This window comes from Peromyscus leucopus, chromosome 14 (assembly GCF_004664715.2).
Source record: "Peromyscus leucopus breed LL Stock chromosome 14, UCI_PerLeu_2.1, whole genome shotgun sequence".
Classification (NCBI taxonomy): domain Eukaryota; kingdom Metazoa; phylum Chordata; class Mammalia; order Rodentia; family Cricetidae; genus Peromyscus; species Peromyscus leucopus.
The window spans coordinates 24,878,844-24,895,482 of record NC_051075.1 but is presented as its reverse complement, the minus strand read 5'-3'; positions in this window follow the sequence as shown (position 1 = coordinate 24,895,482).

The following is a 16,639-nucleotide window of genomic DNA, read 5'->3' as shown; positions in this document are numbered from 1 at the left end:
CTGGAAGTTAAGGGGTCTATGTAAAAGAAGAGGCAGAAAGATTTTAAGAGCCAGAGGTGATGGAAGATACCAAGAAAACGATGTCTTCTAGAGAGAGACAACAGGATTGATACACACATGAACTCGCAGAGACTGGGAGCAGAGACAAGACCTGCACAGGTTCAAGTCAGACAAGGTCACAGTGAACTGGACACAGGGTCCAACCCCAACCAAGAAACTCTGCAATTGATACCCTTTTGATCAGTTTTCTTCAACGATGCATCACTGGGTGTATCGACCACGTGTCAGCACAGTTCATGCCCAGGAGTAGTTGGCCAGCACAAAATGAACTCAATGGTACAGTGTGGATTTTTTGTTTCCTTTTGCTTTGTTTGGACTTTTTGTTTTGTTTTGTTTTATTGGTCATTGGTCTTTCAAATGTTTGCTTTGGTTTTCTTTTTTTCTTTTTCTTTTCTTTTTTTTTTTTTTTTTTTTTTTTGGTTTTTCGAGACAGGGTTTCTCTGTTTAGCTTTGCGCCTTTCCTGGGACTCACTTGGTAGCCCAGGCTGGCCTCAAACTCACAGAGATCCGCCTGGCTCTGCCTCCCGAGTGCTGGGATTAAAGGCGTGTGCCACCACCGCCCGGCTTGGTTTTCATTTTTATGAGGGTTTTTTTGTGTTTCTTTTTTATCTTTGCTTTTGTTTCTTGTTTTTCTTTTGTGAAACTATTTTCTCTTTCATTATTAAAAATAGTTGTCTTATTTTGTTAAGGGGAAAATTATTTTGACAAATGACCTAGAGCAGCCACAATATCAAAATTAGGGTGATTTTTTCTTCTATTCTTTCTTTTTGTTGTTGTTTTAACATTTTGAAAGACCCTAACCCTTCAGGCTTACACCCCCAAGCCCCAGAAAATGAGAAACTAAAAATCTAGTTCCAAGGGCAAGCTGACTCAATCATTACTCAACCACCCCTGTAACAATGTAAAAAGATTTCTGTTAAGAGATGTGCTCAACTGTGACTGGGATAGTTGCAGGTGTTCCAGGAAGGACCACTGTGACCTTTGTGTAAACTCCACTCCCGCCCTGATACCCCCCTTGAGGTTTCAGGAAGAATGTACATGTGGACATGACTCTACCCACTCTGTGATCAGACCATGATCTTGTGAAACGAAATTGTATGGGAATTGTAATCTTATGGCTTTTGTGGGTTTTTCATTTAAAAGTACCCATGTGACTACAGTACGATGTGACTCTTGCTCTCTGGAGCTGAGTCTGCCCGACTGTACAGCCGCATTAATAAACACCTCTTGCTGTTGCATCAACTGGACTGGAGTCTGGGTTCTTGGGGTGCCCACTTGAGACCCTAGATTTTGGGGTCTAACAATTTGAAAGACTGCCAAAATGAGGAATGAATTTGTCGAACAGATACAATAATACTAAAATATATACTCCCAGTGTATAATATTTTTGTTTTTAGAATAAATAAAAACTATATGTTATTATATTTTAAAGTATATTCTAAGTCTTATAGTAGCAAAAGTTTAATTCCAGTTTTTACTTTCTAAGGTGCAGACTTGATAAACTGGAGACTATGAAGTGGGAATCCCCAAATTGTACTGTCAGGATTTTAGCTGTACCAGTCACTTTTATGTGCTACATATAATTCACAAAAATAAAACTTAATTGCAAATTGAGTACATAAGCACTTCTCCATCTACCCAAGGGAACAAAATGAATGGAACTTCATGAATAAATATAACTTTTATAATCCTCAAAAGATGAAAATTAGTTGCCTGAATGAACATTGTTACATGGGTTTCTTAGACCACATGTATGAGAATTTCTCTACATCAGAGTCTCCACACTGGGTTATGTTTATGCAGAGACTGCCACAAAGAAGGGGGAAGGAAGGAAACATTAAAACTTTTATTTGTTGGCCAATAAAAAAAAATTGTTCAACTTCCTTAGCCATCAAGGAAACACAAATCAAAACACTGAAATTTTACCGCATTCCAGTCAGAACGGGGCTGGCATTGAGAAAACAAACAACAGAGATTAGTGAAGGCATAAGGAGCAGAAGAACTCTTACCCAGCCTGGTGGGAATGAAGAGTGACGCAACTGATATGGAAGGCAATCTAGAACCCGGGTTCTCAACCTGTGGGTCTTGACCCTTCCGCAGGGGTTGCCAGAGACCACCAGAAACTACAGATGCCTACATTATGATTCATAACAGCAGCAAAATTACAGTTATGAAGTAGCAACCAAAATCATTGTATGGTTGAGGGGTCACCACAACATGAGGAACTGTATGAAAGAGCGGCAGCATTAGGGAGGTTGAGAACCACTGATACAGAGGTTCCAAAAACAAACAAAAGCAAACCAAAAGTAGAATTAAAAGCTGAGTGTGGTGGTGTATGCCTATAATCCCAGCACTCAGGGAGCATCAACAGGAGATTCACTGCAAGCTCAAAGATAGACTAGTCTGCATCGAAAGCTCCAGGCCATCTGAAAATACACAGTGAGGCTATTGTAGTGGGTAGCCATTCCAGCTTGGATCTGGAAGTTCCAACCCCCATTGAGACCCAATGGTTCCAACCCCCATTGAGACCCAATGGTACCATTTCTCAGGTACCATTATGTTCCTTCTCAGGTCTTTGACGGGATTGAAGACTAGCAGTTATAGTTACAACTTAGTATATATAATATATTAGATAGAACATATTAAGTATTAGATTCAGGTTCTTTAGGATAGGACACCTTTGAATGATCTTTATAACATGCCGTTTACCTATGCTCTATACTTCTCTGGATTTTAGTATGTGTTTCTTGCTTGATACTGTTTGCATTGGTTGTAGTTACATCTTATCTAGGTCATTATCCCTCATTATTTCTGGACAATATTTGATAACCATTCCTTTGTATATAGTCTTGTATTAATTTAGAACCTTCTTATTTAGACAAAAAGGGGGAGATGTAGTGGGTAGCCATTCCAGCTTGGATCTGGAAGTTCCAACCCCCATTGAGACTCTGGCAACTGTCACGCCTACGAGGCGGGGCGAGGGGAGGCACCTGGGGACCCGAGAGCTGGATGGGCCAGCGCTCTCTGTGTGCTCTCTCGGTGCCAGGACGCTGAACGGTGAAAGGTTGACTGTGCAGAGCTCCGGAGAACACCGCTGGATTGCAATACACCTTCCCCAGACCCTGCCACCTACCCATTACTTAATTTGTGAGTTATGCCATTAAATAAATATCCTTTTAACTATGTGGAGTGGCCAAAATAATTTCTCCAATAGGCTATGTCTCAAAACAAAACAAAACAAAACAAAAAATCATATCATGTGGCTACTCTATACCAGTCCTCTGTAAACACCTGGAGGAATCCAAGCCACCGCAGAATCCTTGCACATCTGTGTCTACTATAGCACTATTTGCAACAGCTAAGGCATGGAACTAGCCTGGATGCCCATCAACTGATAAAATAAGAAAATGTGGCATGTGTATACAGTGCGTTTTATTCAACCATAAAGAAGGCCATGTCAGTTTTGAGTCTCATTATGTACTGCAGACCATCTTTAATATTAATAATCCTCCTGCCTCCACTTCCCAGTGTTAGTATTATAAGAATGGGCCACTACTCCCCGCTTGTAATTCTCTATTAAATTCTCATTTATCCTTCTTATTTGTTTCCAGCCAGCAGATCCTTGGTCTGATGGAATGCAAACAATTCCAAGATCTGCCACATGGTGGCGCTGAGACACCAGTCACACAATCCCCATATTGGTCACTACTGATGCACAAGCTCAGATGTTGGAAGTCTATAAAGCCAAGACAAAAAATAACAGAGGTTGTGATTAAGAACTAGTACTAAAATTTTTGTCCTATCAACTGTAAGACGGGACTTAAGAGGAGTACATTAACAACCGGATAAGACTGATTTTATGCCAGACTAACCTGGAACTTACTATGTAGCCCAGGCTGGCCTCAAACTTATGGTCCGCCTGCCTCAGCCTCCCAGGTGCTGGGATTACAAGTGTGAGCTACTATACTCCACATTGTATATGTTTTTTTTAATGGAAGTAGTGAATAAAATATATTAAAATCTCCCAACATAAATTACTATTATTGTTTAAAACTTCTTTCTCTGTGGAGGGGTTGGGTACATGGCTTAGTGGGTAAAGTGTGTGCTGTGCAAGCATAAGACCTGAGTTCAAATCTCCAGCACCCATGTAAAAGAGCTGAACATGTCAGTGTACTCCTGTAGTCCCAAAGCTAGGAGGCTGAGAAAGGAGGATCCTGGGGGCTGGCTGGACAGCCAGTCTAGTCAACTGGGGGGTTCCAGAGTTAGTCAGAGACTCTGCCTAAAATAGGAAGGAGGTAAGCAATGGAGGAAGATGCCCAACTCTAAACCAGGTGGCTGTGGCGCAGGCCTTTAACCCCAGCACTCGGGAGGCAGAGGCAGGCGGATCTCTGTGAGCTCGAGGCCAGCCTGGTCTACAGAGCAAGATCCAGGACAGGCACCAAAACTACACAGAGAAACCCTGTCTCAAAACAAACAAACAAAAAAGATACCCAACTCTGTCTCTAGCCTCCACAATACATATACTCTATGCACACACAGAGACAGACACACACACACACAGACACACACAGACACACACACATAGTGGGGGGTTGCGAGGTATGGTGACTCACACCTATACTCTCAGAACTTGGGAGGTTGAGGGAGGAAGATTGCCTAGAGTTGAAGGCCAGCCTGGGCTACCTAGTGAATTCTAGGCCAGTTTGAGCTAGAGAAAGACCCTGTCCCTCCAAAATTCCTTTTCATATTCATTAGGATATTATTTACTGAATGCATATTATGCGACAGGTGTGGCACAGATCTCAAGAGGTGGCTTGATGAACAAAATAGGGAACTTGTCTTTATAGATCAGGAAGAAACGGGTAGAAAGAACTGTCGGGCGGCTCTGCAAATCGAGAGGCGCTTTCTTATGTATCATGAGAACAGGTCTTTATTTTCGATGATAAAATTCCACCTTCTCCGGGCTGGGATCCAGCTCAACAGTAGAGCAATGGCTAGCCTTGCATGCCTTACATGTACAAGGTTCAATCCCTAGCACAGGGGGAAAAAATCAAGCTTGCCAGTAAAAATGAGGACTTTGGAAAACCTTAATGAGCATTATCAGCTTCCAGTACTTAAAGGATTTTCTGAAGTGTATCATTGTTTGATATTATTTAATAAATTTAACATCTGATATCCCAGTGTACAGATCTTTTCCAAATGAAAAATGTATAATGTTTCAAAGTTTTTCATAGATAAAAGATATGTTTAAGGTGTAGAATTTTATTGTAGAGAGCAGAGAATGTTTGCTCGTGTGCCTTCATATTTCCTACTGCAACTCATCTTTACAAAGCTACCACGTTTTTATTATTACTAAGAGATTTTCTATTCATTTTACATACCATCCACAGATGCCCTGTCCTCCCTCCTTCTGCCCCCCAGCCTCCACCCCCAACCCACCCCCTATTCCCACCACCTCCAAGGCAAGGTCTCCCATGGGGAGTCAGCAGAGCCTGGCACATTCAGGTGAGGCAGGTCCAAGCCCCTTCCTGCTGCACAAGGTGTCACACCTCAGGCACTGGGCTCCAAAAAGCCAGCTCATGAATCAGGGATGGGTCCAGATCTCATTGCCTGGGGGCCCCCTAGACAGTTCAAGCTAAACAACTGTCTTGCCTATCCAGAGGACCCAGTCCAGTACCATGGGGGCTCCTCAGGTAATGGTCCACAGTTCATACGTTTCCACTAGTTTGGCTGGGTCTCTGTACATTTTCCCATCATGATCTCTATGCAGCACTATTCATAATAGCCAGAACCTGGAAACAACCTAGATGCCAGTCAACCGAAGAATGGATTAAGAAAATGTGGTGTATATACACAATGGAGTACTACTCAGGAGAGAAAAAACAATGACATCATGAAATTTGCAGGCAAATGGATGCATCTAGAAAATATCATCCTGAGTAAGGTAACCCAGACTCAGAAGGATAAACGTGGTATGTACCCACTTATAAGTGGATACCAGATGTAAAGCAAAGGATAACCAGATTGCAATCCACAGCTCCAGGGAGGCTAGCTAGCAGGGAGGACCCTAAGAGGGATGCATGGATCGCCCAGTGATGGAGAAATGGATGAGATCTACATGAGCAAACTGGGGGTAAGAGGGAGGAGTAATAGAGGGCAAGGGATGGGGGATGAGAACATAGGGGAATGGGAGGTTCAAGTTGGAAAATAAACAAAGTGGGAGAGCAAGGAAAGAGATACCATGATAAATGAAGACATCATGGGAATAGGGAGAAACAGAGTACTAGGGAAGGTCCCAGGAATCCACAACGATGACCCCACCTTAGACTACTGGCAATAGTGGAGAGGTGATCGGATGGCTGAATACCCTAACTGTCCTCATAGAGCCCTCATCCAGTGACTGATGGAAGCAGATGCAGAGATCCATGGCCAGGCACCAGGCTGAGCTCCAGGAGTCCAATCAATGAGAGAGAGGAAGGATTCTATGAAACAGCTAACATTTTTGAACTTTTAGTGCGATGGTCACAAGTATTTGAAAAGAAGTTATTAAAATAGTCTTCCTTTCTGATTTCATAGAGACATAAAACCAGGATTTTTTTTCCCACACATTTCAAGCCCCCCCCCCAAAAAAACATTAAAAACTGGGGGTGGGGGCTAGTACAACAATGATACTTTTCTAACTAAATATTTTTGTTTAGAAAAGATTTTCAGAGGACTTAGGAATGTAGCTCAGTTGGTAGACTGCTCGCCTAAGGTTCATATACCCTGGTTTCAATTTCAGCAATGCATAAAATAGAGTGTGGTGGTGAGTGCTGGTAATTCTGGCACTCATGAGGTGGAAGTTCAAGGTTGTCCTTCACTACATATAAGTTTGAAGCTGGTCTGGGGCACATAATATTCCATCTCAAAAAAAAAAAAAAACCAAAAAACCAAAACCGTTTATCATTCATTCTTCCCTCTCTGGTGGACAGCACAATTTACACTTTAGTGTTGAAAAAATATAGACTCCTTGTCTTTTTCTCTATTCTCTGAACTCCATCCTTACCTCAACTATGTATCATGGATTGACAGTTTAAGACTTTAATAGTAAAATTGCATTTCCACATTTGGTACGACCGTTGGTCTTAGTCAAAGCATAGAAGTGGTCTCACAGCTGACACAGATGAAAATAAAACACTAAAAATATGAGACAGGGGCTGGAGAGATGGCTGGGTGCTTAAAAGCACTGCTGATCTTCCAGAGTCCTGAGTTCAATTCCCGGCAACCGCATGGTGGCTCACAGCCATCTGTAGTGGGGTCTGATGCCCTCCTCTGGTGTGCAGTTGTATATGCAGACACAGCACTAATATGCATAAAATACATAAATAAATCTTTAAAAAATACATGAGACTGGATGTGTAGCTTAGTGATAACACTTACCCAGCACTTGTCAAGCTGTGGGTTCGAACCCCAGCATTGAAAGCCCCCCCCCATGTTTTTATATGTAAGGAAAGTATAGAATATATTTTGGTGTGATTCAAACTCACAAAACAGTCATCTTCCTGACATTTTGGCTCGCTATTACTAAGCACGGTTTCCCTTTTTTCCTTGCCTCCCCCCACCATCCTCCTCTGGTGTTATCCTTAAGCAAATGGTCATTTTTCATTTCCACTTAACACATTCAGAAAGACCAGAAGCTAGCTCTGCTTTTTTCTTTTTTCTTTTTTTATTTTTATTTATTTATTTATTTATTTATTTATTTATTTTTTGTTTTTCGAGACAGGGTTTCTCTGTGTAGCTTTGCGCCTTTCCTGGGACTCACTTGGTAGCCCAGGCTGGCCTCGAACTCACAGAGATCCGCCTGGCTCTGCCTCCCAAGTGCTGGGATTAAAGGCGTGCGCCACCACCGCCCGGCTCTTTTTTCTTTTTCTTTTCTTTTCTTTCTTTTTTTTTTTTTTTTTTAACATCTTCTAGGTCAACTTGAAGATACTGATCATAATCATGTTGAAGTAGAAACAAGGTATAAAGCCTAACTATGTTTAGATTTAGTTTCTCTGAAGTCTGTCTTTCCATGTGGGTTAGAACAGAAGTGCTATACATTCATTCCCTAAATACCCATATACTAGTCCCCAAAATGATATGTGCTGATATCTATACATCCAGTGTGTGTGTGTGTGTGTGTGTGTGTGTGTGTGTGTGTGTGTGTGAGTGTTTTCTTTTGCAGGAAAAATTCTGTACCAGTGAGCTACATTTCCTGCCCCTAGACAATCACATATTGATTCCAGAGAGAAAATAGTACTTTTGGTAGTATTTTAATTCTTAACTGTACTTTAAAAGGAGTGGACTTCCCCAAATTCTATTGAGTATCCACAAAGCCCTCTGGTGGATTCCCATCCTCCACATAAACCAAGTGTGGTGGGGGCATGTCTGTGATTCCAGCATTCAGAAGATGGAGGGGCAGGAAGTTCAAGGTCAACTCCAGCTACCTAGTGAGCTGAGATGACTGAACAAAGCTATTTGTGGGAAGTGGGTTCTTCAGGACTTGGTAGTTGATTAGACATGAGGGGGAAAGAAGCCTTAAGAAGGTTCTATTTTGGATAGCTCGGGAGATGGCTTGTGCTCAACACACAGGCATGGGAACCTGAGTTCGGATCCCAAGTGCCCACGTGAAAGCTGTAAACCCTGGGCCTGGTCTTATGGTCTGGAACCCCAGTGCTGGGAGGGGGACAGAGATAGGAGGACCCTTGGAGCTCAGTGGCCACCCAGCCTAGCCAATCAGTGAGCTGGAAAATGGAAAGTGATAGAAGACCCCTGAGACCAACCTCTGGGCTGTACTTGAACACACATTTACACACTCATACTAACATGTACACATGTCATATGCCTAAAAATACAATTAAAAACAATTCTTTTTTTTTTTTGAAAACATGCTAGCATTAGTGCTGTGTACCCAATAAGGACAGATGAGTTAGGAGGGCAGAAGCAACACTTTTTAAAACACCTCTTGTTTTTAAAGAGTTTTTATTTACTTAACTATTTATTTGTAGACAGGCTCAGGCTCGCCTCTAACTCAATATGTAGTTGAGGATGACCTTGAACTACTGATCTTCCTGCCTCTACCCCCACAGTGCTGGGATTATAGGCATGGGTCCCCAGGCTACCCAAGCATTCTACCAACCCAGCTCCATCTCCAGCCTGAGAGTTTCTATTCTCACACTCACAGATTAGTTTGTTCAGTTTAAAATTGGCATATTAGATTTTCTTAATTGTTCTAAAGAATTGGAAAAGATGGTAAAGGTTAGAATTGTGCATATTGAAATTGAGTAGGTTTTAAGTTTTTGTTTAAATTTTATATGAACACACACACATACACCTGCAGCACACATGTGGAGGTCATAGAGCAACTTGAGGAAGTAGGCTTTCTCCTTCCACCTTGTGGGCCCTGGGGATTGAACTCATGTTGTCTGTCATGTTTGGCAGCAAGTGTCCTTACCTACTCAACCATCTTGCTGGTCTTGAATAGCTGCTTTAAAGAAAATCAGAGTCCCTGATTAGTGAGGGACAGTTTTTATCTCAGGAAAGAAAATTAGGCATAGACAGAGACACTGGATTCTAGAATGCCTAATAATTTAAGACCACCTGTGCTGTGGGATGTTCTGTATGGCAAATGTGTTGCTCTGATTGGTCAATATATAAAATACTGATTGGCCAGTGGCTAGACAGGAAGTATAGGCAGGACTAACAGAGAGGAGAAATGAAAGAACAGGAAGGCAGAAGGAGTCACTGCCAGCCACCGCCATGACAATAAGCATGTGAAGACGCCCGTAAGCCACAAGCCACGTGGCAAGGTATAGATTTATGGAAATGGATTAATTTAAGCTATAAGAACAGTTAGCAAGAAGCCTGCCACGGCCATATAGTTTGTAAGCAATATAAGTCTCTGTGTTTACTTGGTTGGGTCTGAGTGGCTGTGGGACTGGCGGGTGAGAGAGATTTGTCCTGACTGTGGGCAAGGCAGGAAAACTCTAGCTACAACCTGCGATCTAGCAGTTAATAAACCAGGTTCTTTTCTTTTTCCCCTCTCTGCCTTCTTTCCTCCGGGCTTACCCCCACTTCCTTTTTTTTTTGAACGTGCTGTGTAGCCAAGGCCTCTCCCATGTCCTGGGATTACAGGCCGGTGTCACCACATCCTGCCCTGATTTGTGTTGTTGTTGTTGCTGTCATAGTTTTTAAGACAGATCCTCCATCTACCACAAAGCTGGCCCCAAAGTCATGCCAATCCTTGCCTCTCAGCCTCCTTGGTGCTGGGATTACAAGTGTATGCCACCACCACACTTGGCTTAATAATAACCCATTACCTAATTGTAAAACCAATGAACATTCTATGCTGCAATGGGATATAAAGCTTTTTATTTTAAACACTACTTGTTTTCAAGAAGTTTCTCCTCTTACATGCACAGCTTCACTTGTTGTTTTTTAGTTTAAATTTGCTAGACTAGGGACTAGGGAGACCTCTCAATCATTTAAGTGCTTTCTGTATAAGTACCAGGACCAGAGTTCAACGCCTAGAACCTGTCTACAAAAGCCCGGCAGGACAACATGGGCCCGTAGTCCCAGGACTGGGGAGGTGGGCTCAGGGGAATCCTGGGGCTTGCTGAGCAGCCAGTCTGGCTGAATCAGTGAGCTCCAAGTTCAGTGAAAAGACAGTCTTCAAAATAAGGTGGAGGGCCTGGAGAGATGGCTCAGTGATTAAGAGCATGTACTGCTTTTGCAGAGGACCTCAGTTCCTCCAACACCCATGACTAGTGCTTAGAAACCCCTCTAGCTCCAGCTCCAGAGGATCTGACACCTCTGGCCTTAGAGGGCACTTGCACTCATGTGCACACACCAGTACACAGATACACACACATGCATATAATTAGAAACAATAACAATACATTTTTAAAAAATAAGGTGAAGGCCAAGTGTGATGATGAATGCCTTTTAATCCCAGCAATTGGGAGGCAGAGCAAAGTGGATCTCTGGAAGTGCAAGGCCAGCCAGGGCTACACATTGATACCCTGCCTCAAAATAAGTAAGAAAGTAAATAAGCAAATAAATAAATGAATGGTGGAGAGTAATTGAGGAGGACACTCAACTGTTGGCCTTCTGTCTCCATAGCATATGAACACCCATTCATAAAAATACACAGAAGATAAGTGCACTAGATTTTCTTTATTAAAAAAAAACTTTTGTAAAAGCAGCATATACTTTTTGTAGAGAAAATAGAAGCTAAAAAAATATAAAAAAGAAAATTAAAAATACTTGCGGTTTTACTTGGTAAATATAATCACTATTTGGGAGTATTTTCTACATTTTTTTTTTTTTTTTTTTTTTTTGGTTTTTCGAGACAGGGTTTCTCTGTGTAGCTTTGCGCCTTTCCTGGAACTCACTCTGTAGCCCAGGCTGGCCTCGAACTCCCAGAGATCCAGCTGGCTCTGTCTCCCGAGTGCTGGGATCAAAGGCGTGCGCCGCCGCCGCCGCCGCCGCCGCCACCACCACCACCGCTCGGCATATTTTCCACCTTTATGTCTAATTATTTTACAAATATAATTTCTCTCAAAATTTGATAGAGTACACATTTTCATTTTGCATTCACTTTTTTTTGTAATGCTAGGGACTGAACCATGCATTCATATTTTTTTCATCTAATATTGCCAAGTATCTTCCATGCCACGAAATGTCTTAGGGGCCGACAAGATGGCTCAGAAGGCAAGTCAAGCAGGTGAGTCAAGCCTGATGAACTGGATTTAATCCCTGGAATCCACAAGGTGGAAGGAGAGAAGTGACCTCCATGAATTGTGCTCTGACCTCTACGCATGCACATCCACACACACAGAGAAATAAATGTAAAATAAATGAAAGGCTTCATAGCTGAGTGTGATGCTACGTACCCATAACTACAGCACTGAGGAGGCTGAGGCGGGGCATTTAGAGGCTCTAAATATATAATTATATAATATGCATTATTATGCATAGTATGTATTTCTACATATTAATTATTGCCTATATAATAAATTATATACTTATATGTTTATTACATATATAATATGCAATATATACATATATAGTGAGACCTTGCCTCAAAAACAAGACCCCCAAACTATACAGGCAGCTGCCACCGCTGTTGGTTGCTCATCAGAAGTGGACGGTAACGCCCTGCTGCTGAAGACAGCCGTGTGCATTTGATGCAGATAGCCAGCTCGAACTGGGCTGGAAGCCACGCCCCCCGCCACCGCCCCGCCCCCCCCCCACCCGGCCGCCTAGCTCTCCCAGGGCCGGAAGGTGTGGAACGCAGGCTTCTGAGGGAGATTTGTCATCAATAGCCTTATTCAGTTTTGGACACTGCAACAAAACCAACTGGATAGGCCAGATGAGGCCACTGATCAACAGTGGGAAGTCTGGTTTGGAGAGCAGCCACCTAGCTTTCTTATTGTATTCCATGTCTTCCCCACAGGAGGAAGTTCCCATCGTAAACCCACTCTGAAGCCTGTGGCTGAGGCGGTCATGGCGCTCATGAAGGAAACCTCTGTTGTTTTGCTAGATGGGCATGACATGACCGTCAAATCTACTTCTTCTTCTTCTTTTTTTTTTTTTTTTTTTTTTTGGTTTTTTGAGACAGGGTTTCTCTGTGTAGCTTTGCGCCTTTCCTGGAACTGGCTTTGGAGACCAGGCTGGCCTCGAACTCACAGACATCCGCCTGCCTCTGCCTCCCGAGTGCTGGGATCAAGGCGTGCGCCACCACCGCCCGGCGTCAAATCTACTTCTGAATAACTATGTTTATGCACGTAGACATGCTGCTGTCAACTTCAGTGGGAGAAACGTCTGTTTCAGTGGCCAGCAGGTATTGCAGAGACTCATAACTTATCAAACACTGAGAATAGAAATTGACCGTTGACTGCCCAGCCATTATGGGGCACCCATAGTGCTCCCTAAAGGGAGACAAGGACCACTGGAGAAGTGCCAAGGTCCAGCTGCAGCCAGAAATAAAAGGTGATTGACCTAGGCACATATTTTCAGGAACAACAATCAGAAGGGAGATCTGCCTCCGATCCTGTCAGCACTGAATCAGAACAGCTACCGAGGTCTGAAGTGACAGCTGGCGTCCCCAGACAAGAAACCTGAGCAGTGTCTGTTCCTAAAGAATTTTAGAGGTAAATATTTGAGAAAAAAAATGGGGTTTCCAGGAATGATCACATCTGTCCCATGCATGATTGACAAAATGACACTAAAATTACCAAGAGAACCATCAATATTAAAAGAGAGAAGAGAGTGTGTGGGCTGAGCGGTCCCAGCAGTATTCTGCGCTGTCACGAAATCCACTGGGCTTTGCTAAGTGAGACTGTCCCTGTGGGCTTTTGCCTCGTCTGGAGACCTGTTGGACACGCACCCATATACTGGTCTGAAACTCGGCCGCATGCCTCCCAACAGAGAAGGGCTGGAAGGATGCTAAGAGCCTGGCAAGGTGGGAGAGGTTTGGAATGCTGACCAGGATAATATGACATGCTGTTGTACTCTGGAACTCACATTAGCCCTGGTTACCTGCTTAAAATTTGCAGAAGATTGGGCCCATCAACACACAGCCACTGGAGCAAGTAGTTTTGGGGGCCCTGAACCTCCCTGAGAATTTACATGCAGTTAATGGTTGATGAGGGATGGAGAGACACTTTCTTGAGTGGTCTAGTCACTAGTAAGGTGCCTGATGCACCTTTCAGCAAACTCTTACTCATACTGTAAATAACCCTAATGCAACGCATTGGATCGTGTGAAAGATAAATGATATGGTTCCGTATCAGTACGAGGTGCCCTTGGAGGTCATCAGAGTCAAAATTATGCAGGAGGTACTATGTCCCCCTTTCTGTTAGCTGGAGGCTGGTACTTGCTGGCCTTGGAGCTCTAAGACGTGGAAAGTTACAGGCTGTCTTATGAGCCAATAGGATGGTGAATTTGGGAAGGGTGTTTCGCTAGAGAAGCATGAAGATCACATCTTTCTGGAGTGCCAGCCTACAGAAAAAGAGAGTAAGAATTTCTTGCCATAGAGGATTTAAAAACAAACAAACACTGTTTTGTGCCAAATCAGCATGCCAGCCATGTTGCCTTTCTTCTGCACTGGCATCCTATTCTGTAGAATCATATATCAAAAACTGTTTTCGTTAGGACTGGAGAGATGGCTCAGCGACTAAGAGCACTTAACGGGTTCGGTTCCCAGCACCCACGTAGTGGTTCACGATGGCTTATAACTCCAGTTCCGGGGGACCTGACATCCTCTCTGGCCTCTGAGAGCACTGCATGTCCATGGTGTACTTAGATGCATGCTGGAAAAATACTCATGCACATAAAGTAAAAATAAATGGATAAATGAATTATAAGAAGCTGTTTTGCTTTTGCTTGTCTTTAGGAATAAAAAGATTTTTTTCCCTCATTTCCCCCCACAGGGAGAGGGTCTTCTTTCCTACAATCACACACACTAAAAAGACACGAAAGGAGAGTGGGACTAGCTGGGCAGAGGAACGGTAGGAGTGGGAGGCAGGAAAGGGAAGTGAGAGATGACTGTGATGGCAATATGTTATGCATATGTCTGAAGTGTCACGGTGTGATGCATCATTATATAGCATGAATATATACTAATAAAAACATTCTAGAAAGTGTTCACAGTGATCAATTTTCATAGTTGTATGGCTAGCCTAGTTAGATTTCTATCAATAAACACCATGACCAAAAGCAACTTGTAGAGGAAAAGGTTTCTTTCCGATTATAAGAAGGGAACTCAAGGCAGGAACCTGGAGGCAGGGACTGAAACAGAAACCAGGGAGGACTGAATTGTGTTTTCTGGCTTGTTCCCCATGGTTTGCTCAGCTTGCTTTTTTCATGCAGTTCCAGCTCATGTACCCAGGAGTGGTAGCACCCACAGTGAGCCAGGCCCTCTCCCATCAATCTCTGCTCTGCTCCTCTCCTGGCAGGCCCAGTCTGCTGGCCATGTTCAGTCTGCTACTGACTCTCTCTTCTCTGGACTCTTCCAGATGCCTCTGGCTGTTCTCTCACATCTACAATAAAAAAGCCTTGCCCTTAACCATACCACAGAGTCATCATGCCATCAGTTCATGCACTTATAAATCATGGTTCAATATTTTACAAAGACTTTTCCCCCCTCATTTCTGACATGCTTTAAAAAAAAGAGTTCTAGAAGCAGAACTTTTGAATCGGGTTACACACACATTTTTATGTATCTTGTTACTTTTCAGAAGCCTCCTATTAATTCCTGCCTCTTCCTAAGGGACTCTGAGAGTTCATGCTGCCGTACCCACGGGTGAATTTCTATTTAAAGAGAAGTATTACTGATAACACAATGCATTGCTGTTAAAAATGTTATGTTGAATGAAGTAAGCTGGACGAAAAAATACTATTCTGTAGATTTTATGTAAAACTTAAAAAAGAAGGATGCTGGAGAGATTGCTCAGTAGTTAAGGAAGAATATTCTCTCACAGAGGACCCGAGTTTGATTCCCAGCACCGACGCTGGGTGGCTCACAACTGCCTGTAAGTACAGCTTCAAGGTCCCCGACACCTCTGGCCTCAAAGGACACCTGTAGGGGGGAGTTTAAAGTGAAAATAATTTGGCCCAGTGGTTAAGAGCACTGGCTGCTCTTCCAGAGGACCTGGGTTCAATTCCCAGTACCCAAGTGGCAGCTCACAACTGTCTGTAACTCCAGTTCTAGGGGATCCAGCACCCTTACACAGATATACAGGCAGGAAAACCACCAAAATAAGTAAGTAAGTAAACAAACAAACAAATAAATAAATTTATGTGCTGGACTGTGGTTGTACACACCTTTAATCCCAGTATTCAGGAGGCAGAGGCAGTCAGATCACCAAGTTTGAGGCCAGCCTGGTCTACAGAGTGAGTTCCGGGATAGTCAGGGCTACACAGAGAAACTCTTTCTCGAAAACCCAAATAAACAAATAAAAATAAATCTTTAAACATCTCTTAAAGAAAAATACAAAGGAAAACCTCTAACAAATATGAATTCAGAGTGACAGAAGGCAGATGAGTAAGTGCGTGGGCCCTAGGGATGGGCAAGGAGAGACATTTGTAGGCGGAGTCAGCTCTTTTATTAAACCAATCAGAAGGCGCCTTGGCAAAGACACATCTTCACAGTGTACAAAAAAATTATTCCATAGTAGACAGTGACAAGGAAGCAAGAGTTGTATAATCCTGTGATTATTATTCATATTTTTTCATTTCTTTCTATGTCCTGTTTTGTTTTGGAGACATGGTCTAATGTAGTCGAGCCTGGCCTTGAATTCTGTTTCACCTCCCAAATGCTGGGATTATAGGAGAGCACTCACACACAGTTAATTGTTCTGCTTGCCATCTACAGATTTTCCTCTGGATTTATGTGAGTACTTCACTGGCTAAGACAGCCTTCCTTTACAATCATGCAGATTTCTCAAGTTTTCTCTCTGATACATGGTGGGACTCGTACAAGATATTTTGTTTATTTATGTCTCTCTCTTTTTTTTTTTGGCACTGGAGATCACCAGCAAGCTGTAGCCCTAGCCAT